This window comes from Anabrus simplex, chromosome 2 (genome assembly GCF_040414725.1).
Source record: "Anabrus simplex isolate iqAnaSimp1 chromosome 2, ASM4041472v1, whole genome shotgun sequence".
In the NCBI taxonomy this organism is placed as follows: Eukaryota; Metazoa; Arthropoda; class Insecta; order Orthoptera; family Tettigoniidae; genus Anabrus; species Anabrus simplex.
In genome coordinates this window covers 1135807941-1135832664 of record NC_090266.1, presented here as the reverse complement: position 1 = coordinate 1135832664, position 24724 = coordinate 1135807941, and positions in this window count along the sequence as shown.

Sequence of the window (24724 nt, the reverse complement as noted above, 5' to 3'; positions counted from 1 at the left end):
TTCTCTGTCCATTTGTACTTATTATAACCCCTCCCTCGTTTATCCTTTGTCTCATTTTCCTTCATTGTACACTTCTCTTCCTCTCTTTTCAGCATAACCCTCACCGGGAAATGGTGTGACTCAATCCAATCTCCTATTTCCATACTTACAACTTCCTCAATCATCCCTTCCGAGCTCAAAACCATATCTATCACACTACCCCCTTTCTCCGTAACATATGTCAATTTCCCCGTCCTGTCGCCCTCTATCCACCCATTCAGAATATACAAGTTTCCCACAGCACACATCTCTAGGAGCTTCTCTCCATAACTATTTGTAATTTTGTCCTCACTCCTTCTGCTTTCTAACAAACACATTCCATCCTCCCTACTATAAACTGGGCTCTGTTCTCCTATTCTCGCGTTCCAATCCCCAAATAACAACATATCCTCCTCCCCTGGATACATTCCCCTTATCCTACCAATATCCACCAATAACTCTTCAAAAAAATATTTATTTGCATATTCTGAATTACTAGGGTGGCAGTAAACAAAAGCTAGATTTATTTTCTTCCTCCATCCCTCTCTCCCTCCCAAATTCAATCTCAGCCATATGGTTTCCATCATATCGGTCTCTATATCCTATACTCTTTCACTAATTTCTTCCCTAATTAGAACTATCATCCCTCCTGGTGCTCGTCCCTTATTCCTCTCTTTTCTTCTATATTTATATTTTATCTCAAACCCCTTCCATGCAATCTCCCTCCCTGTTTCCAACCACGTCTCCAAGAGTGCCACAACATCGAAACTTTCAATTACTTCCCTAACTTTCTTGTTTCCTAATTTGCTCCTTACTCCTTCAATATTCACACATCCTATCTTCCAATATTGTTATAACTTTCCCTCCCTCCCTTCTAGGTCTCCCCCTCTATTCTTACTTCTAGTATTTATCGACCTCTCTCCCTCTGTATCCTCCATCCCTTTACGTACTTTTCCCCATATGTCTTTTAAGCTCTTACTCCTGACTTTACTCATAATTTTTTTACCTTCTTGTCGATCTGTCTCCTCTTGACCTTTCTTGTTCACTACACCACTGCACCCTGCACTCACCCTTTCTTGCTGCTCACCCCCACTCTCCCCCTCACTATTTTGGACTTCTGAATCCACCTCCCTTTGTCCTTTCTTGCTCACTGCACCTCTACACTCTCCTCTCCCAGTTTCTTGCGGCCCACTCTCACCGTCCACTTCACTATCTTGGTCTTCTGTCTCCCGGCTGCACTGCCCATTCTCTTCCGAGATGCCCTGCTCTCCTGCCACGTCCCTCCTCCTCTTCTTTTCTTCTTTCTTCTTCCCATCTTGCCTTGTCCTCTCACCACTCTCAACCCTCTCGTTTTCGTCCATTTCCTTTAGCTTAGTCACTGAATGAACTCTGACCCATCGCCCGTTTGTCACCTCCAACCTCAGACCTCTTATTCGGGCCTTTAGCCCCTGGTTCCTCGCTCTCCATAGGTGCCTATTCAAGATCTTCGCGTTTTCACTTCCTTCTCTTCCCATGTCTCCTTTCACCCCTATTTTCCGCCCTTGTAAATTCTTGCTGTTCCTTAACACAGAATCTGCCATTAAGATTGAGAACAATTTAACCCTAATTGGCCTCCGACCTTTGATTTTACCAACTCTCTCTACATCATCAATGTCTACCTCACTAAAGTTTATCTTCATAACATCACGTATAGCTTCCACCACCTTAAATATCAGCTCAAACTTGCTCTCTCTCGCCCCTTCCTCAATTCCATATATAAATATGGCTTTTTTCAATCTCTCCTGCCTGTACCCCTCCGCTTCTTTCTTCAACTTCATCACCTCATCTTTCAGATGTTTCACTTCCCCTCTCAATAACTCGATTTCTTTCTCGTTATTGACCACTCTCCTGCTCGATTCCTCTGTCTTCGTTTCAAGCCATTTCTTCATGTTCCCTATCTCCCTTCTCTGCTCCTCCATCATGTCCTTTATTTCCTGCACCTTATCCCATTGACACTTCTCCTGCATAACTTCACTTACAACCACCCTGAGTGCGGCCAAATCCTCCGTACTATATTTTCCACTGGTATTTGGGCCTGGGTTTACTTCCACCCCCCCAATAACCAGTAACACTGCTATCACTGTCACCACCAGCACCGCTTCACTCATTTTCAATCCGTCCGTCACCAATCCACTCCTGGCCTCCTTCTTCTGCCTTGCCTGCCATTTCCCAATAGCGGCCCGGTACTGTTCAATGCCGACCATGTTTACAGCACGCACTTCGCAACGCAACCTCTCTCCTCGACCGCTCGAGCTAGACTGATTTAACAGAAGATGAACTATAGTCCGGAAACTTCCAAACAGTTTTTAATTTAGAGTACTATTCTTCCGAAATTATGGAACACACATTCGCTGAGTGTAATAAAGCCCTGCCGCGTTCATTGTTTACTTCAATTCTAAGGAATGGCACAAATGCGGGGGTCTCTGCAGCAATTATTAGGCATTCTCTGGAGTCTTCCAACGATAAATTAGAAGAACATTCACCCTTACCAGAACCTTTACTGGGTTTTGACAGGGGCTGAGCCTCGGGAATGTGAACATGCTGACACAGTCGATGACACTAGTCATTTCCTATTATCCGGTTTGGCGGATGTAGCACCAGAAGTTGAGCAGGAGGGGGTGCTATTGATATTAGTGCAATTCTTGGCGAGGTGAGAAAATGATCCGCATTTAAAGCAAGCTTGAGATGTACCGACTCCGTTCTTAGTCCCACTATATTTTATCAATGGGCATTTATTGCGCAGATGTTCCGTTGAACCACAAGCATACCATTTGCGGGTGGTGAAAGTTCGGCGAGGTGGAGGCCGAGAGTTGTTAGAAGTCAAATGGGGCTCCTTAGTGACCCGTAAGGTGTCATCGTACCTTACTCCTTCGGCTCCATAGCCTCTAATTCTGAAAAGATTTGAAGACAAGACGCGAAACATACATACGAACTGTAGGGCGGAGAGATGACTTCGACAATTGTTTGTACTATTTGATCTTCGGAAAAATGCAGAGCGAACATCCAGGTATAAAATTTGATATCTTGGATGAAGTCTGCAAGATTTTCATTAAATCGTTTACCCTAAAATAGAACTTTTGGATCAATGATGACAATGCTCTGGCCGGAATGAAATTTGCCAGGAGGTGTGCGTGGAAGTTTTCTATGGATGACCTATCAGCTACGGCTTTAACTATTTTGTCCGAAAGGACGTCTACGGAATATGGAAACATAATTTGAAGTATTTGGGAATGCGATAGGGAGAACACTAACGCTTGGTCTTGAAATTCTACCAAGAACCTTAGGAAGGAAATGACTTCATTAGTTGAGTTGACTGAAAATTTTGAAATGCCCTTCTGCAACATAGCCAATGGATGAGGCAAACTACTGAAACCAGGTGACATAATAGGTGACGGTATAGGGGATTGAGAAGTCTCAAGCGCAGCATTATTCAAAAAGAAATGCGGAATTTGCCTTCGATGACCAGACTCAGTTTCCAATGGGGCAGATGTTTGTTGAGTAGCAACAGATTTTCTGCTTTCAATAGTTTTCCTAAGATCTTCCTCAGCAGCCAAGTTTATCAAAGGGACTTGCTTGGTTTTGGGAGCACCTGCCCCAGTCAACAATTGACTAACTCTATTTGACATTTCCGACAGATGTTCGACCAAATTGCTAGCTTCCTTAGCATGATCCTCTTTTAATTTGAGGGACAATAGGTCCCTCGCCCTGTTGTAGAAATGAAACAGTCTAGCCTGTACTATTTAAAACTGGTTAGCAGATGGATCGCTCACTTCAAAAAACTCACTACAGACGCTAGCTCGGTGGTATTGCCAGTGATGGTGGATAGAGCCTTATCAATTTTCCCCCCAAAGACTGGGATGGAAATAGGAAATTCCAATGACTCTTTGAGCTTGGCAATATCTGCCACAACCGTGCCTCCAGATTAGACCTTTCTAATGAGTAACTCATAGATCAATTCCTCCTTGCGCATGTACCCGGGAGCGAGGACTTCGTGAGGACCAGACATGTTGACAGAAAAGTTAATAATTTGGAAAATTACCAGCAACCGAGAAAATACTTAGAGTTCGAAACGGATCCTCGTTTAACTGTCAAAAGGGCTTAATCTAGACACATTCAACCACGCTCTGCTACCACTTCTTCCGGGATTTACCATGGAACGCAGTGAGGTAAAAGAAGGTGCGGGCTTGAATGGGTCTATCTACGATATCAAAATTCATATAAACTTTAAAATAAAGGTTATATTTCCTTTCAGAAAATCAAACTTAATAACATTCTTCACTTAGTGAAAACAACAGTGTATCAGGCACAATGACAATTTTGACATAGGAATAGAAAACCCCAGAATAGGGAATTTAACACTTTTGGGCTTCAAGCCCCTAATTTACAAATTCACAATGTCGCTGATGTAGAGTTTACTTCGACACAAGTTTCCAGAGCACTTTGCTCCAACCGTTACAATTTACAGCCTTCCAGAGTAATCTCAGCACTCTCAGAAAAGAGCTTATATGCTCTCCAACTTCAACCAAGGAGGCTGTGCTCCCAATTTCTTACAGCCTACGCAAGGCAACATTACACTAAAAATCTTACAATTTCTGGCCTCTCTAGGCCCAACCTACAATTTACAATTTTGTACACAGGGGTATCTATTACCAAAACTACTGGGCCTTCGAGGAAAAGAAGAACAGGTTAAATTATTGGCCCACACACATAATATATGGAGGCGTACACTTGCGCTGCTTGAAAACAAAGTTTTAAATCTCTACTTGGGCTTGTGGCCCGATTATGCAAAGGCTAATCCCACACTACTGAGGTGACTAGAAGAAAGTTTAATTAAGGTTTTACTGGATGAGAAACAGTTATAAAATCTTAGTCACCTCAAGATAAATTGAAACGGAACTGGAGAGAGTAACGCACTCTCTATCCCCGATTTACAGTTTAAATCTTTATGAAATTTTACATGAAAAGGAAGAAGATTGCCTTTTAGAAATCAAACGATTACACAGTTAAAGCTTAGAACCTTCCCCTCGGGCAAGTTGGCGGAGATAGTTACAGAGATAAAAAAAACTGGTGGCCATTACATGGGCTGATGTACTGCCTGCCGAAGGATGAGGCATCCCGCCTCCTTTCTTAACACACACACTCAGTACTTCGACGATCAATAAGACAAGGTAGCTTGAAAAGGCCGCAGCTTATATACCCGAGGGGATGGATCGAGGAAGCTCTGGACTAAATCCGGACACACCCTCTCATTTTCATTGGATAGTTTAAGAGTTACAAGGAGCCTGTGAGAGGGCTGAAAAATAAATACAAAAATTTCTAATTGGCCAGATTCAAAAGCTGGCGGGATGAGAAGGAAGTGTTGCAAACCTTGAATATCGAAATAAATGAAAGTTGATTTAGTTATGAAAATATAAGAACACAAAACGTACTTAAATCACTAGTTCTTCCACCGTGCACCAGAGTTAATGACCACAGCTTTTGTAAGGACATCTATGGAGAAATGTTCAATCTTCTTGCTGTACACCAAAACAAAACAAAACAAAGAAATCCAGTCACTTTAGGAAACTTTAAAATAAGAAATTTCTCAGTTATTCAGTAGTGACATCTTCTGAACAATGTCCCAACTTCATGCACTAGCTGTTTCAAGATTTGTATGTTCCTTAAGGCGCTTCATTTAAATGTGCGGAGTTGACGTGTACCTCCCGGTACAATTATTATTATTATTATTATTATTATTATTATTATTATTATTATTATTATTATTATTATTATTATTATTATTATTGTTGTACTGGGCGGTACACCTCCGCGCCGCTAATTCAAACATTGCGCCAGTTGAAACTCCTCTACTGGAGGAAGCTTGAACTTTAACTTCCACATTAATGCTAAGATTTCTCAGAAGATGTCATTACTATAAATTTTGAAGAGTTCTGAACTGTGTCTTTTTCGATTTATTTTTGTTTTCCCTGTAGTAAGAAGTGTGAACATTCTCTTCTAGATGGCACTACTGAAGGACTACAATTGTGCACCCTAGTGCGAAGTGAAAGAACTGCTTTTTGGAGAAATTTTGTGTTCATAAGTTTGTTCTTTGTTAAATTTCTTTCAGTCATTTGTTTGGGTTGGCAGTATAACCCTTCTCTTTCCGCTTGTTTTGAATTTAGCCAATCCCGAATTTCTCTAATTAATTTTCCACCAATAATGTGTTTCTTCCTCATCTGGTGTAGTGGTTTTCGTTGTTAGCCAATAAAATTTTGTGGGCGGGTTGTGATCATTCATGAAACGTCTCGAATCTCCCGCGAGGGTATATAAACTGCTGATTTTCTGGTCTCCTCGCCACTTCAGTAACATCTTTCCTAGTGTGATTATATAGCAGGGGGCGGGAAGCGCCTCTTTCTTCGGGCAGCAGTTCAACCATCAGGTAATGGCCTTTTAATAACTTCCATGTTTGCTAGCTCAGCAGTTTAACCCTCGGGGCGGGTTCGAAAATTTTATCATGTAACCTTTCTTTAAAATGTAAAAGACTCTTAGTATTAAGTTCTGTCTCTGTAACCACAAACTGGGATAGAGAGTGCCTGACCCTCTCGAGCTCCCATTCATTTTGTTTTGAGGTGACTACGTTTTTATAACAGTTTCCCTTATACTCGTAATGTCATAACTTTTTCAATCGTAGTATGGGATTAGCCCTTGCATAAGTGGCCTAGTGCCAAATAGGTTTTAAGAAGTGTATTAGGAGTGCAGTTACGCCTCCTCTCCAGTTGGTATTTTGAGGCCATGTCATTGTCCTGTTTCTTTACTGAATAGGCCTCAGTAGGTTGGGTAATTTTACCCCTGGTTTTATGTGTCCGGAGGACAGCTTGAAGGTGGAGTTTGGTGTGTCCGTTGATGGGCTTGAACTTTGAGAGCGGGTTGCTCTTTTTGAAATTTGGTTTCTGTGTGCCTCGAGCAGGCTTTTCTGAGTAATAGGGAGCGAGTGCTCCTGGGCATGATTGGGGTTTTCTGCCCCTTTGTTAAACCTTATGTATAAGTAAAGTTGGGCTCATTGCTCAGGGATTGTGTTTCTGGAACTCGAAGCCCAAAATACATTAATAAACTGTAATTGTACATTCTTACGTTGTTGCTACAGAACTAAGTTCCTGTTGTACTTGTTATTTCTTGATCTCGAAAAGAAAATATAACCTTGGTGAAATTTTAAATTAACTTTAATTTCGTAGGTTGAGACCTGTTCATCCCAGCACCTTCTTTCACCTCTGCACATCCACAATAAACCGTAACAGTTATTAATATTATTATTATTATTATTATTATTATTATTATTATTATTATTATTATTATTATTTACATCGTTATGCCCTACTCAGAAGCACGGTTGAACTTATTTAGCTGATGTGTTGGCCTTCTTTTCTTCCCAGAATCTCTTCATCCTCTCGCTGAGCTTCTTCCTTCGTTCTTCTGTCCAAGTTATAGTAGCTCTGGTGTTGGGTTTGTCTTCAAAGTGGTGATTGTCGATTTTGGTTCTGAATTTACATCTGTCCTGTAAAATGTCTTCTGAGCTGTTGATTTCCTGGAGATCTGTTTCAATTTCACGAAGCCAGCTGTTCTTGGTCTTAGACGAAAGGGCCAGGTTGAGAATTCTTTTAGTTAGCCTGTTAGTGTTCATTCTGATAATCTGTCCATAAAATTTCAATCGTCATCTCCGAAAAGTGTGAGAAATATTTTCAGAATGACAATATATCTCCTGGGATGATTTTTCTCTCCATATTCCATCTATACAAACTGAGCCAAAAATTTTTCGTAAAATTTTCCTTGCTTGTTTCACAATATCTTTGGTTAAAGATCCGCTACCAATGATTAAGGTTTCTCTTATTATTATTATTATTATTATTATTATTATTATTATTATTATTATTATTATTATTATTATTATTATTATTGAGCCCCCGTGGCTTAGACGGCAGCGCACCGGCCTATCACCGCTGGGTTCCGCTGTTCAAATCACGGTCACTCCATGTGAGATTTGTGCTGCAATTCATTAATCACTGCCCCAGTGGAGTGCGACAGGCTTCGGCGGCCGGCACAATTCCCATCCTCGCCGCATTCATTCCATTCCTGACCAACCGGAAACAGGCTGTGGATTTTTATGTATCAGTATGTTAGTCCTAATTCGGGAATTAGAAAAGTAGGAGAGTTATTCTTCCTGGGTTGCACACCCAAATGTATTGTAGGAAGCAAACAGAAGTTCCCCTTTGAAAATCAGTTGGTAGACATCCCGTTCATCATTTGTGCATGCGGGGCATTTATAAGTAGAAAGTACGGCGTTCGAGAGCCACCTGGCATATGTGTATATTAGTCCTAATTCGGGAATTAGAAGAGTAGGAGATGTATTCTTCCTAACTCAGCGGGTTGCACAGCCAAATGTATTTATTGTATGATGTAAACAGAATTGTAACTTTGTAATGGGATATATTACTAGCCCGGGCGTTAGATGAGAGGAAGAGGTATTCAGTATAGGCTGAACTAGTCGAACAGCCTAAGTGTATTGAGGGATGCAAACCATAGACACTTGTTCGGCAATTTTAAATGCGCAGAGATGACTTAATCTTTTTTTTCTAGTTGTTTTACGTCGCACCGACACAGATAGGTCTTACGGCGACGATGGGACAGGAAAGGGCTAGGAGTGGGAAGGAAGCGGCCGTGGCCTTAATTAAGGTACAGCCCCAGCATTTGCCTGGTGTGAAAATGGGAAACCACGGAAAACCATTTTCAGGGCTGCCGACAGTGGGGTTCGAACCTACTATCTCCGAATACTGGATACTGGCCGCACTTAAACGACTGCAGCTATCGAGTTCGGTATGACTTAATCTCGACGTTATTATTATTATTATTATTATTATTATTATCATCATCATCATCATTATTTCCATATCTACACCTATGCCAATCCGGGAATTAGACGTGTAGGAGGGGTATTGTTCCTAACACGCGGGTTGCATACCCAAATGTATTGTAGGATGCAAACGCAATTGTATTTTGAGATACTGTATTACCAGCCCGGGAATTAGAGGCGATGAAGAGGTATGCAGCTAAACATCAGCTGGTGGAACGCCACAACTTGCAAATCATAGGATCATGCGCGGCAATTTTAAATGGACGGATGATTTAATCTCTATATTATTATTATTATTATTATTATTATTATTATTATTATTATTATTATTATTATTATTATTATTATTATTATTATTGTTACGGGGTATTTATGGATCACAAAGGTGAAAGAAGGTGCCGGGATGAATGGGTCTAACTACAATGTCAAGAATAGAATTTAAAATTTAAAGTGAAGGTTATATTTTCAGATACCAACATTGAAAATTTTTACAAGTAGCAAACGTTAAATAAGATTGGTAAAAAAAACCAAGATTCAGAATCTTACCACCTTGGGGTTTAAGCCCCTAGCTTTACATTTCCTGAGCTACCCGCTCAAATTGACAAAGCTCATGAATTTACACAAGGGCAGAAATCGACTGCTCCTTAAACAACAATATCCGGCCTCCCAGAGGCACTTTTACAACACTTGAAAAATAGCTAAAGTGCTCTCAGTTTTCTACGCCTACTCAAGGCAACATATCAAGAAACTCTAATAATCTCTGGCCTTACAAGGCACTATTTACAAATAGAAATATTATTACACAGAGGTATCTAGTACCCAACCTACAGGGCCTTAGTGAAACAGAATAGGTTAAATAAACGGCCCGAGTACAATTTGAATGAAGTCGAAGATTGAGCTCCAAAAAATTCAAAGACCTATTGGGCACTTGGCCGACGAAACAAGGGCTAATCCCAAACTACTGAGGTAGCACGGATGGAAATAACTTTAATACATTGCAGAAACAAATGTGGCACCTCAAACCAAGATGAAGGGAGCTCGAGAGGGTATATCACTCTCTATCCCCGATTTACCCTTAAAATTTTATGAAATTTTTACATTAGCCGAAAAGAGATTTTCATTTTAGAGAAGTTGGTTACATAGTTAAAGTTTCGGACCTTTCCCTCGGGTTAAACTGCGGAGCTGGCATGAAATAAAGATGTTAAGTGGCCATTACCTGGTAGAAGATCTAGCAGCTGACGAAGAGGCCTCCCGCTTGACACACACACTCGCTAAGACGACGATCAATTGGCCAAGAGGCGTGAAAATCCGCAGTATATAAACCCTCGGGGAAAGTTCGAGGCCGTTCAAGATTAAACTAACCACACCCTCTCGTTTTTATTGGTCACTTTAATAGTTACACTCAAAATCGAAGAAGAAGAAGAAGAAGAAGAAGACTGTGATTGGTAGAAAATTAATTACAGAAATTAGTGATTGACTGGATTCAAAACTGGCGGAAAGAAAAGGTAAGTATTGCCAACCCAAAAATAAATGAACATCAATTAGTAAAAAAACTTCAAATACAAAACTTCTTTAAATCAAAAGTTCTTTCACTTCACACCAGGGTGCATGATCATAGTTTTAGCAGTGACATCTATGAGAGAATGTCCAAACTTATTGATGAATGGAAAACAAAACAAGTAGAAATTCACACAGTTCAGGAAACTTCACAATACCAAAATTATATCTGATTTTAGTGGTGACATTTTCAGAGTAAAGTTCTAACTTGTTGTATTATTCGTTTCGCATTTGATAGATTGATAGATAGAGGAGTTCTTTTAGGCGCTCATTTTGAAAGCGCGGCGTAGAGGTTATTATTATTATTATTATTATTATTATTATTATTATTATTATTATTATTATTATTATTATTATTATTATTCCGGGGTGTCTGTAGAACGCAGAGGTGAAAGAAGGTGCGATCTTGAATGAGTCTATCTACAATATCAAAATTTGAGTTAAAACTTTAGAAGGTTATATTTCTTTTCCGAAAACTAACCTAATATTTTTTCATACAATATTACGGGTACAAATAGCAATCCTTAAACAATTTTGGGAAAATCCAAGATTATTGATATTTACATATTCTGGACTTCAATCCCCTAGTTTTACAATTCCAGGGATACCGGATCCAGTTTACACTATTTAAGTTAACATTTCGGAACCATTAAGTCAAGGGCAGAAATCCCCCACATCAAGAGCACTTGCTCCCAAAATACAATATCTAGCCTTCCAGAGGCACTCGTTACAATTAGAAAACTTGAAAAAGAGATAAAAGGCTCTCAGTTTCTTACTGCCCACTCAAGGCAACGTTACACACAACTCTTTCACTCTCTGGTCTCGATAGGCACAATTTACAATTGGCATTGCTTTTACAGTGGTATTCATAACCCAACCTACTGGGCCTTCATGGAAAAGAACAGGTTAGATAACTGGCCCAAACACAAAATGAATGGAGGCGTACACAACGCTCCAAGATAATGAAAACTTAAAAACCTAAAGGGCTCTAGGCCGATGAAACAGGGGCTATTCCCAAACTACCGAGGTGACTCGTATAGAAATTACCTTAACAAATTACAGGAGGAAAAACATTTACAAAACGTAGTCACCTCAAACCAAGATGAAGGGGAGCTCGAGAGGGTGATACACTCTCTATCTCCGATTTCCAATTAAAGGGTTTACGAAGTTTTTACATTAGCCGAAAGGAGATTTACATTTTAGAAAGGTTTGTTACATACCTGAAGAGTCGGACCTTTCCCTCGGATTAAACTGCGGAGGTGGCAAGAAAGAATAAAGTTATGTGGCCATTACCTTATAGATGTTCAGGTTGCCGACGAAGGAGGCCGCCCGCCTCCTGCTTAAACACACACTCTCAGAAAGACGACGATCAATTGGCCAAGAAACGTGAAAAGCCGTAGTTTATAAACCCTCAGGGAAGGTTCGAGATCTTTCAAGACTGAAATAGCCACACCCTCTCAATTTTATTGGTTGAGTTCAAAAGTAATACCTAAAATCGAACAAGAAGCCTGTAATAGCTTGAAAATTAATTACAGAAATTAGTGATTGGCTAGATTCAAAACTGGCGGAAAGAAAAAGGAAATATTGCCAACCCAAAAATACTTTTTTGCTAGTTGCTTTAGGTCGCACCGACACGGTCTTTTGGCGACGATAGGACAGGGAAGGCCTAGGAGTGTGAAGGAAGCGGCCGTGGCCTTGATTAAGGTACAGCCCCAGCATTTGCATGGTGAAAATGGGAAACCACGGGAAACCATTTTCAGGGCTGCCGACAGTGGCAACCCAAAAATAAATGAACATCAATCAGTTACAAAAACCTAGAAATACAAAACTTCTTTATAAGATCTTTCACTTTCCACCAGAGAACATGCCATAAATTTTTGGTAGTGTCATGTATGGAAGAATGTCCAAACTTCTTGATGAATGGCAAACAAAACAAGGAGAAATTCACTCAGTTTATGAAACTTTACAACTAAACAATTACTCCATTTTTCAGTGGTGACATCTTCTGATTAAAGTTCTAAGTTCCTGTTGTAGTTGTTTCCAATTTTGTTCGATAGAGGAGTTTATTATGGCGCTTATTTTGAATGCACAGCGTTGAGGTGTACCTCCAGGTACAATTATTATTATTATTATTATTATTATTATTATTATTATTATTATTATTATTATTGTTTTTGTTGTTACACCCCAATGCCGCGCATTTAAATCTTGCGCCAAAGCACTCCTCTACGGCAGAAACAGTGAACTTGAAACTAGACCTCCTTAAACCTTCACTCAGAAGATGTCACTACTGTAATTTGACGTAATTTTGTTATTGTGAAGTTTCCAGTACTGTGTGAATTTCAACTTGTGTTTTTTTCCGTTCATCAAGGAGTTTGGACATTCTCTCATAGATGTCACTGTTAGAAAACTATGATCTTGCACCCTGGTGCGAAGTGAAATAACTTTTCTGAAGAAGTTTTGTATTCAAAAGTTATCTTTTTTACTAAATTATGTTAATTCATTTTTGGGTTGGCAATATTGATATTTTCTTTCCGCCAGTTTTGCATTTAGCCAATCATGAATTTTTGTAATTAATTTTCAACCAATCACCATCTTCTTCACCGATTTTGAGTGAAACTTTTAAATTCTCCAATAAAATTGAAAGGGTGTGGCTAGTTTATTCATGAAAGGTTTTGAACTTTAACTGAGGGTTTATAAACTGCAGATTTTCTCGTCTCTTGGCCATTTGATCAACATCTAACTAAGTGTGTGTGTGTGTGTGTGTGTGTGTGTGTGTGTGAGGCAGGAGGCGGGAGGCGCCTCGTTCATCAGGCAGTTCCTCAGCAAGGTAATGGCCTATTAACATCTTTATTTCTTTCTACCTCTGCGGTTTAACCCGAGGGCGAGGTCCGAAACTTTAACTATGTAACCTTCTTTTCTGAAAATGAAATTTCTGCCGGCTTATGCAAAAACTTCATAAAATCTTTAACTGTAAATCGGGGATAGAGAGTTATGTACCCTCTCGAGCTCCCCTTCATATTGGTTGAGGTGACTACGTTTTGGTAACTGGTCTTTGTCCTCTCCGTAATGTCTTAATTTATTCTTATACGAGTCACCTCAATAGTTTGGGAATTGCCCCTGTTTCATCGGCCTAGTGCCCTTTAGGTTTTAAGAATTCACATCAAGGAGTGCAAGATTTCGCCTCCATTCATTTTGTGTTCGGGCCATTTATTTTACTCTTACAGTATTTCTTTTACACGAAGGCCCTATAGGTTGGGTACGAGATACCCCTGTTTCAGTTTGTAAGCTCGGCCATGGAAGGCCAAAAGGCGTAAGATATTTTTGGTGTTGCCTTGAATTGGCTTGAAAACTGAGAGCCTGTTACTCTTTTTCAAGGTAAGATTTCTGAATGCCTTTTGAAGGCTTGATATCGTGAGTTGGGAGCCAGCGCACCATGTATTGAGGGATTTCTGCCCTGGTATAAATTTGTACTCTTTTGTAATTTTGAACTGGGAACTCAAAAATTGTAAAACTAGCGGCTTGTAGCCCAAGAGCGTGAAAATTCTGAAATTTTGGACCTTTCTAAGTCTTGCTTTTAAATTGCTATGTCATTGTTATCTCACGAAGTGAGAATTGTTAATTTGTTGCTTTTGAAAATATTACCTCCCATTTCAGTTTCAATTCTTTCTTGACATTGTAGTTAGACCCATTCACCCCGGCACCTTCCTTCACCTCTGCTGGTCCACGGGTAACCCCGTAACAATTATTATTATTATTATTATTATTATTATTATTATTATTATTATTATTATTATTATTATTATTATTATTACAAGGGGCTGCCTGGCAGAGGCGGTAAAGGCGTGCTCGGTTCACCTGGAAGGACGTGTTTTCGATTCCCCGTCGTAAAATGTAAGAAACGAGATTTCCACTTCCGGAGGTACACAAGGCTCTGAGGTTCACTCAGCCTACACCAAAAATGAGTACAAGGTTAATTCCTGGGGCCAAAGGCGGCCGGGCGTAGAGCTAACCATTCTACCCCACCAAGAGCCGAGGTTACAGATAGTGGAAGCTTTTAACTTCCACCCCTCCAGGGGCCTTCATGGCCTTTACGGAGATGGCTCTGTTTTGCTTTGCTTATTTATTATTATTATTATTATTATTATTATTATTATTATTATTATTATTATTATTATTATTATTACATATCTGTACGTTTTTCCCAATCAGGGAAGTAAAAGAGAACGCGAGGTACTCATCCGACACAGCGGATTGCATACCCTAATTTTCCTATAGGATGCAAATAAAATTGTATTGCGATATGCTGTATTACACGCCCGGGATTTATAAGAAAGGAAGAGGTAGCTTGAGAAACATGAACTGTTAGAACTCTCACTGAGGGCTGCAAATCATAGAAACTTATCGGGAATATTAATTGGACCGAGAAGATTTAATCTCGGTATTATTATTATTATTATTATTATTATTATTATTATTATTATTATTATTATTATTATTATTATTATTATTATTATTATTTCCATATTTGAATGTTTCTATTAATCCGGGAATTAGAAGATTAGGAGGGGTATATTCATCTTGACACAGCGGGTTGCATACCCAAATGTATCGTAGGATGCAGACAGAAATGAAGTACGATATATTGCCAGCCCGGGAATTAGAAGAGTAGAAGGGGTATATTCTTTTGACACAGCGGGTTGCATACGCAAATATATTTAGGATGTCAACAGAGATGAAGTGTGATATGTTGCCAGCCCGGGAATTGGAAGAGAGTAAGAGGTAAGCAGCATACATCGATCAACTAGTGGATAAATAGAATCGTAAATGAACAAAACGGAGAATTTTGGAGACAACATTCACTTAAACTACAATGTATAGTATATTTTTATCTGGGTCGCAGCAACAAGCATTCGGAAGTCACCACCATTCCATTTCAACCGTTTCAGCCAAGCCATTCAGCCGCCATATCAGCCGAGGCGTGCACGGTTTCCACACGAGGAGCAGCTGACTGTCGTAGCGAGAGGTCGTACGTGCCTGTCGCTCCGTTGTCTCTCTCCTTGCCAGGCGCTCAGTACTTTCAAGTGCTAACCAGGCAGCTGTACTTATTAGTACGACTTCGAAAGGGCTTTTGTCTGAGCTGAGCACTTCTCAGTGCTCGCTTATTCTCTTTCAGGAGGACCAGGATGAAGAAGACGGACGTGTGGCGATCGCCGCACTACTGCTGGGCAGCGGAGGACAACGAGCCGCCTGCACCCGAGCCGGAGCCGCAGCAGGGGGAGCCGGAGACCGAGGTGGAGACGGAGCCGTACAGGGACGGGTGCGACCCCCGTGACGGCTTTCTCTTCTCCGAAGGCCACACCGACCCGGAGTACGAGGCGCTGCTCGTGTACTACAGGCCAGGGCGCCCTGTAACTTCTGAACGGGGCCTCGTCCTGGACGGAATGCGGCACCCTCGCCGAGGAGGCAGAATCATCTCGACAACCATGGCCGTCGAGAGCTTCCTACCAGGAGGCCTCATTATCCGGCATCACGACCAGGAGCGGATGCGCGACGCAGAGAGGGAGCTTTCTTCTCTGTTCCAGGTCATCCGTCTACCAGGGAGGGACGGAGTGCCAGGGATAAACGCCGGCGCAGTCAGGGCCGCGACGGAGACCAGGGAGACGCCGAGGAGGCTAAGGAATAGGGCGGTTAACACCGACCTAGTCCTGGCCACCCAGCCGGCGACCAGCGACGCCATCACGGAGGTGGGGCATGACGCCCTCTGGCGCCGCGACTGTGCGACTTCAGTGGAGGAGGACGCCCCCTGGCGTTCTGAGGCTGCTGTCCAGGCCCAGCCTGCCAGCACGTCTATCGAGCTGCAGACCTCGATGTGCGCCCCACAGGACAGGGAACGCAGTCAAGCGTTAGCACCGACCGACGCCACCGCCGCCGCCAGCCAGGAGAAGGAAGGAGACGGCGACGCAGCGGAGCCATCAGCCACCCTGGGGTCACAAGGCCGGGAGGAGGGTCATCAGGACGAGGACTCTTCCCCCGCCGATAAGACACGCCCGGGAAGAAGAAGAAGAAGACGCCGGACCACGAAGCAGAAGGCGACGCCCGCCCACCAGGAGAGGGCCGCCCAGCCGCAACCCAGGACTGCTCCCAGGACAGCAGTCAACCGAGGAGCCAATCAGGAGAGGACCTCAGCGGGTAGCGGCAGTCAGGTGAGAGTAAAACGTCCCCCTCAGCAGCTCTTGCCTGGGGTTTCCGCTGTCTGAGTCGTTGGTCACGTGGGGGGAGCGGACTTCGCCCCCCCCCCCCCGAAGAAAAAAAAAGAAAAAGGTTTCCACACATTCGATGGGGAACCTTCGTACAGATCACACCTCGGAGCAATCTTCGCATTTTCCCACAGTTCTGTCAACACTTCAGCTAACAGGTGTTAGCGCTCTCCCCGAGCTTTCTGAGGGAGCATTCAGTGCCCAACTCGACCGCCAAGCCATTGCTAGCCAGCAATCCCCATCTTCGCAAGAAATCACCCGCCCGGGAATCATAAGAAGTGAGGAGGTATTGCAGCATTTGCTTACCTTATCTGTTCAGCGGGCTGCATATTCCATTGTAGCGATATTAGACTTCGAAACCTCTGGTGTTATTCCGTACATACCAACCGACAATGTTCGGTATCGGTTACTCGACCTTCCAACTATTTTCCGACTATATTCTGTACTCTTTCTTTGCCGATAGTAGCCTAAAGTAAACTCGTGTCCTCATCCCGAGGTGGCGCAGCTGTTTTCAGGTACATCCCGGATAGTGGTAAACTGCATGTAACTTTTTAACCGTATGCCAGTCCTTCTGTCTTTTTAATTTCTGGCAGTACCGCAAATCGAAACTGGGCCTCCGAAGAGGGCAGCTAATGGTGATAACCGTTACGCTACGGAGGCGGACTATTTACCGATAATAGTTGGTGAAAGCTGTTGCTTGGACTGATATTATCCGTTGGTGATCGTCGACTTGTTGATCCATCGTTTGTTTGATAACAACGTCTGTTTACACGTAATTAGGCCTATTATTAGCGTTTGTAAGTGGCAGAAGAATGCCATTAATGTTTACAAAGATATGTCGTCGCTTAATAACGAGTTGTATTTTATGTTAAGATTAAGGATTATGTAGTATTTTACATTTTGTAGTTGGGTTAAGTAAATCAGTTTAGGTAATTGTACGAAAGTTAGAACATGTAGGTCTGGAAATTATACTTTACATAGGATTTTCAAGTGTATATTTTGAGGCTGGGTTAATTATTAGCCGGGCTGAGTGGCTCAGACGTTTAAGGCGCTGGCCTTCTGACCCCAACTTGGCAGGTTCGATCCTGGCTCAGTCCGGTGGTATTTGAAGGTGCTCAAATACGTCAGCCTCGTGTCGGTAGATTCACTGGCACGTAAAAGAACTCCTGAGGGACTAAATTCCGTCACCTCGGCGTCACCGAAAACCGTAAAAGAGTAGTTAGTGGGACGTAAAACAAATAACATTATTATCATTATTAATTATTGAGACCTTTTAAATAAAAAGTTAAGCAATAACAATCTAAACTGCAGATGATATAGAAGAAATACCTTTTTTTTTGCTAGTTGCTTTACGTCGCACCGACACAGATAGGTCTTATGGCGACGATGGGACAAGGAAGGGCTAGGAGTTGGAAGGAAGCGGCCGTGGCCTTAATTAAGGTACAGCCCCAGCATTTGCCTGGTGTGAAAATGGGAAACCACGGAAAACCATTTTCAGGGCTGCCGACAGTGGGGTTCGAACCTACTATCTCCCGAATACTGAAATCTGGCCGCACTTAAGCGACTGCAGCTATCGAGCTCGGTAAAGAAGAAATATCTTCGGAAAGTACATGATGCACCTCTCAAATGGCTTCTAGCTAAAGATTAGATCAAAAGATTAAACCAAGGGGTGCAATTGTCATATTCAACAGATATGGAGATGGGTTTGATTTAAATCAAGAATGAAAGGATGAGTGATCTACAAAAACATTGGATCTTGAATGAAGCGAAAAAGTTTTGACCTCTCAAGAAGGCATTGTTACCGAGAGAGTGGCTGCACAATTTGGGCCACATAGCTGTCAGGTTACCTTCGGGAGGTAGTCCCACTTTATTACGGGGCAAATCCTGGGGCTGTAACTTGAGGCCACAGTTGCTTTCTTCCCTATCACGTCATCGCCATAAGATCTATCTGTGTGTCTGCGACGTAAAGCATTTTTGAAATTTTAAAAACAAATCTTTGGTGCTCCCTCAACAGGGTTAGGACTGGACATGGCTGCTGCAACTACTTCCGGCACAAGTAGGCCTAGATCAGCTCAGCAATTTGAGACTGTGGTGAAGAGGAGCAGGGTATTGAACACCTCATCCAGCCTCATCCAGAAGTGCTACCATCTGCTCTCTCACCTTGGAGGCCTTAACAACCAGTTCAGTCTCACATCTGATGCTATTAGATGGGTGCAGATCGAGACGTGAAATCCTGGGGGACAGGGTGGAAAGAGAGGGTTTTTGCTCCCCACCAATAACTTTATCTCAAAGGTTCCTCCCCACTATATTTGCCAATGGGATTCTTTCATTAATATACACAGTTCAAAAAAATTAGGGGAGCATGATTTTGAACGTATGCCATGCTCCACAAAACACCACCTCACAACGAAGTATATTACCCAGTAAACATTTGTTCTTTACCGTTGAAGGGATTCGCATTTTCAGAACTCAAACGGAAATGTCCAAATAGGGGCGAAAACAAAGTGATAACAGTCCTCCAAGGTGGATTTTTATCACAGCCGGAGAACTTCAGTGTGGTGTTACACTCCACGAGCATTTATCACAGCTTGGCACCTACGTGGCATGTTCCATTTAAGTCAACGGAGGTCTCGTTGATGTATCAGGTCCGATTCTTCAATGCTTCGAGGTCTTCGAAAATCAGTGGTGGAACAGGACGCCCACGAACACTTCTGTCAAGCCTATCCCACACATGCTCGATGGGATTAAGGTTGGGACTCACTGCTGGATATTCCATCTCTTGAATGTCCAGTTGTCGCAAGACAGCTCTGGTGATGCGTGCTACATGAGCCCTGGCATTGTCGTGCATGAGTACGAATTCAGGGCCAACACCGTATGCAGCAACCAACACATGCTGTATCAGTATCTGCTGGATGTACCCCGCAGCGGTAAGATTACCACGGACGATGACATGATCCGTACGGCCATTAAAACTGATGCCACCCCACACCATCACAGAACCTTGTCCGAATCGGTCGCCGTCGTGGACAACACTTGGCATTTACTGCTCACCACGGCGTCTCCATGAACGCTGGCGAACATTACGCTGTGTCAGGTGAAATCTGGTAATGGTCCTAATCTAAATTGGCTACCCTGAGGACTTTTACATTTTGTATCTCCCTATCTTCCGTTTTATAGTCACATGGTCCACTTGAAATTCCCCCAAATTTGGTTTTGGTGAGATCCACGCTTTGTGTTTTCTAGGAAGCTTTTTAAAAGCTGTGGATTTCAGTATCATACCATGGGATAGGCACAACTCTATACGTTTGACATCACTTTGATTGTTCCTATTATGCGCTGGCATTTCCCTACTACTACACCCCTTCCCTATTTGGCGTTGAAGTCTCCCATTAGTGTGATGTGTTTTTCAGGTACCCTTTGGATGACATCGTCCAACTGATCTAAAAAGAGTTCCACTTTCTCCTTGTTCTTTCCATTGTACTCATTTACGGAGGCATGGGCATGCACAATAGTCTAAATTATATTGGTAGATTTGAAAACAAATGTTGATAGTCTTTCAGATTGAGACTCAAGCTGGACTATGGAATCCAGGACGTTGTTGTTTATTATGAAGCCAGTGTCCGACTCGTTGGCTGATTGGTCAGCGTATGGCCTTCGGTTCAGAGTCTCCCGGGTTCTATTCCCGGCCGGGTCGGTGTTTTAAACTTCATTGGTTAGTTCCAGTGGCTCGGGAGCTGGGTGTTTTTGCTCTCCCAACATCCCTGCATCTCCCACACAACACATAACACTATTTTTAACCACAATATCGTGCAGTTTCCTACACTTTGCAGATGCCGCCGAACCTCATCGGAGGGTCTGCCTTACAAGGGCTCCATCCGTCTAGAAATATAGCATGAAATTATTATTATGAAGCCAGTTCCTAGGTGTGGCATGTTCCATGATTCTTTGACCAACTTTTCCCTTGTATATCCTCAACCCTTCAGTGGCGAAGTTGTTGTCATCTATATATCTGACTGATATGCCGTTATAATAATTCGATATTTTCTGAGAGTGTAAGGTGTTTTAACTTTCCAGTTTTAAGAAGAGAATTCGCATTTAAGTTGGCTATGAAATTTGGGTATTTTCCTTTGATTTGTTTGAGGTTCCAAGACGTTCCGTCTCGTCTCTGTGTAACGCTGCAGACTCCCCAGAAATAGAATGTCTGCTTGTGCACATCGGTGGAACTTAGGTAATTTATTTCACATTACACTTTCCCATGAACGATAAACATGAGTTTGGGGTAAATAATTGAGTCACCAGTTTAAAACAAGGTTGTGAGCACCGGAGGTTTCTTCAAGCCGCCCCTAACCTGGGGTACAGACGCTGGCCTAAGGCCGTCCAATTAGGGAACAGACGGCTGGGGAATTTTATGCTTTTCAACGAAAATTCGATTTCGGAGGTGGCTCACCCGCCCTCTCTGCCGTTGGAAGATTCTTCTCTTCATCCGCCATTGAGACCGTTGACCAGTTTTCACCTAGTAACCCTCCGCAAGGTTTGCCCCTTCCAGCACCTTTACCGCACCGAAGGTCATCTTCTCCGCTGTAGATGCCGTTGAGGACTTCACCCGTAACCCAGGCTAAGGGCCCTCCACATTTATGACCAAGTATTTTAAAGCCCCCAGGAATTGGGCTACCCGTTGGTCTGCGGGTTGTGTTGGGTATTTCAACCAGCCCTCCATATTGTAGGTTCACCTACCCGCCACCTGTGGACGCTCTCTGTAGGGGTCGGATCCCCTGGTTACTTTCGGAAGTTAACCTCACCCACAAATGCTGAGGTTATTTGTAGAGAACGTTATTATTATTATTATTATTATTATTATTATTATTATTATTATTATTATTATTATTATTATTATTATTATATCCAACTTGGTACGTTTGTCCATATCCGAGAATCAGACGAGTACGAGAGGTATTCTTTCATACACAGCGGGTTGCATACCCAAATGTATTGTAGGATGCAAACACAATTTTAGTGTAATGTATTACCAGCCCGGGAATCAGAAGCGGTGAAGAGGTATGTCAAAGTCCCTAACTGTATTGAGGTTTGCAAACCATAGACACTTGAGCGGCGATTTTAAGTGGACGAAGGTGTCTTAATCGCGGTACCATTATTATTATTATTATTATTATTATTATTATTATTATTATTATTATTATTATTATTATCCATATGTGTACGATTCCGCTAATCCGGGAATTAGAAGAGAAGGAGGGGTATTCAGGCAAACACAGCGGGTTGCATACCCCAATTATCATGTAGGATGCAAACATAATCGTATTGTGAGATTCTATATTTCCAGCCCGGGAATCAGAAAGAAGGAAGAGGTAACTAGCAAATCATCAGCTGGTCGATTCCCTAACTGTACTGAGGGTTGCAAACCAAAAGTACTTGAGCGGTAATTTTAAATGGGCGGAGATTTTATATTATTATTATTATTATTATTATCATTATTATTATTATTTCCATATCTGTACGTTTGTCCTAATTCAGGAATTAGAAGAGTAGGAGAGGTATTCTACCTGATACAGCGGGTTGCATACCCAAATATATTGTGGGATTCAAACAGAGTTGTGTGTATATTACCGGCCCGGGAAGTAGAAAAGGTCAAGAGGTATTCATCATAACATCAGCTGGTGGAACAGCCCAACTGTATTGAGGGATGCACCCCATACGATCTTGAGCGGCTATTTTAAATGGGCAGACATGTCTTAATCTCGATAAGCTTTGACTTAATCAGGACAGCCACACCTCCACCCTGTTTATCGGCTCCATCTTTACGATAAGTCATGAAGTTTTTAATATTGAAGGTCTTGTGAGATTTTATCCACGTCTCTCCCAGCAGCAGGATATCGATTTTATAGTCAGAAATAAACGAATCTAGTTCGTGTTTCTGACTAGAAAGTCCCTGACAATTCCAAGCACATACTGTAATGTCGACTGTAAGGCCGAAAGAAACAGATTAAGGTTCTTTAAAATACTGCAATGCAGCATTCAGCAAAATTCCAACCTTATCAATCATGCTCTCACACTGCTTAAGATGTAAAACGGTCTCTTTAAGTATAGGCAGAAGCGTAGAGAAATTAATCCGCTTTAGGAGATCCACGATGTCTCCCATGCCCGAGAGAGTGGATATGGGAGACGCCGTGCCGAGTCGTTTGAGGGTAGGTGGGCGGTGCGGGCGCATTGTTTCCGCGTAGAAGAAGTTGGTGTCTACTTCTCTGGAGGGGGGAGAATCCATTTTTTTTCTGGAGTTTAAGATACTCATTTACCATCTTAGCCTCCATGATATTGCGGAATGTGTCACATCCTCGCCAGGAGGTTGGATGTGTGCTCTTCCAATTTATACATTTGGGCGGTGCCGTCGGCTGTAGTGTTTCTCTCCGCACTTTACGCACCTCCGTGGCAAGGCACAGTAATCAACTGCGTGGCCCCATCTCTGACATCGGTAGTATTGAGTCACGACCGCTGTAAGCCTCTACTTTTACCCTGGATCTGCAGAGATATTACAGGTCCTATATCGCCTTGGGGAAATCACTGTTAGGAAGGGTAACCCTCATGACGCTCAGGGGTATGAGCTTTAAGGTGGTGCTATCCCGTCTGGTAAACTGGAATACGTCCTTTTGCCCACAACCCAGGGCCATGAACTCCTTTACCCAGTCCACATCAACAGTGGAAACAATATTCCGAACAATTACATTTAAGTGTCTCTGAATTGGCATTTGGTGAATGTAGAAACTGTTTCCGGATTCCCCGAAATATTCCTTCACCAGCAGGTAATCCTGTTCATTGCTGGTGTGGTACTTAAGGGTATACTTGGTACTGATGACCCTTAGATCGTCAGTGCATTTAGTACGCAGGTACTTGTAGTATCGCTGACACTCCGACTTATCAGCGATAGCAATGGGTGGGGTGGGGATTTTCTTTACGGGAGCAATCTCTATGGACTCGCTTCCCTCCCCCGGAGGCAGCGTCACTGTCAGGTGAATTCTGAGAAGCCTCAGAGGTAGACGGTGCAGGCTGAGAAGCCTTAGTGGCCGCAGCAGTGGCGCCCCCAAGGGCCGAACCTTGGTTGCTTTACGAATTTCCGACCAGGCTGAAACGAACGCAGTTGGGTCCGTGGACTCGAAAGTTGGTAGAGAGTACCACGTACTGATTCTTAACTGGAACAGGCTTTTCCGCGGTTATCGCTTGTTTTGACTTCTTAAGTACCATTTTCGTGACTACTTTCCCCTTACCCTTATTTACCGGGTGCCACGGAGGGAAATGGACCGCAATTTTAGCCGGGACCAGTACCCAACAACAAGGCCAGCGTTTCGGCGGTAAATTCGGCTTTTTGTTATTCAGGTAGAGTATTAATCCTAGATTGACTAGGTTGAATAGATACCTCCTAGGGGGTGGTCGATGCGCCAAAGGAAAAATCCCCGCCACCTGCAGGCGGGGTAATAACCGTCTTGCTAGCGGCTTTACGTTCCACCGACACAGATAGGTCTTATGGCGACGATGGGATAGGAAAGGTCTAGGAGTTGGAAGGAAGCGGCCGTGGCCTTAATTAAGGTACAGCCCCATCATTTGCCTGGTGTGAAAATGGGAACCATGGAAACCATCTTCAGGGCTGCCGACAGTGCAATTCAAACCCACTATCTCCCGGATGCAAGCTCACAACTGCGCGCCCCTAACCGGACGGCCAACTCGTCCGGTGATGATAATAATAATAACCATCTTAATCTAACAACGGCACTCAAATAAATACAATCAGAGGCACAGAGAAAAAGCAACAATACCTTTAACCACTCTAACACTATACTGAACAATGCCGAAAACACAACCAATCATCAGAAGTTCGGGGACCTCGCTACGCAGGCATCAATGATATACACCGAGGTCATATGTTGTTGCAGAATTCTAGTCCTAGCCTTCCAGCCTG